Here is a 272-nt window from a genome sequence, read left to right on the forward strand (position 1 = left end):
ACCACTTTTCGTGCATATTGTCCGTCGAGGGTATCACCTCGATACCCCCAACAGACCTTTGGACACTTCCTCACTACTCCTTGGAGCAGCAATCAGGGAACCATATAGTAGGAACAGCCGAATATGGAACTCTTTTCGTACTTTGGACACCTCCTATAACTTGTATGGCGACTTCGGGGACCTTCATTTCGTTCTCAGTTGGTACCCCTATTTCGGTCTTTGGACACCTCGTCTTACCCGTATAACTCACTTTAGGTCCACTTATTTGCCTG

This window comes from Anopheles stephensi, unplaced genomic scaffold, assembly GCF_013141755.1.
Source record: "Anopheles stephensi strain Indian unplaced genomic scaffold, UCI_ANSTEP_V1.0 ucontig146, whole genome shotgun sequence".
In the NCBI taxonomy this organism is placed as follows: domain Eukaryota; kingdom Metazoa; phylum Arthropoda; class Insecta; order Diptera; family Culicidae; genus Anopheles; species Anopheles stephensi.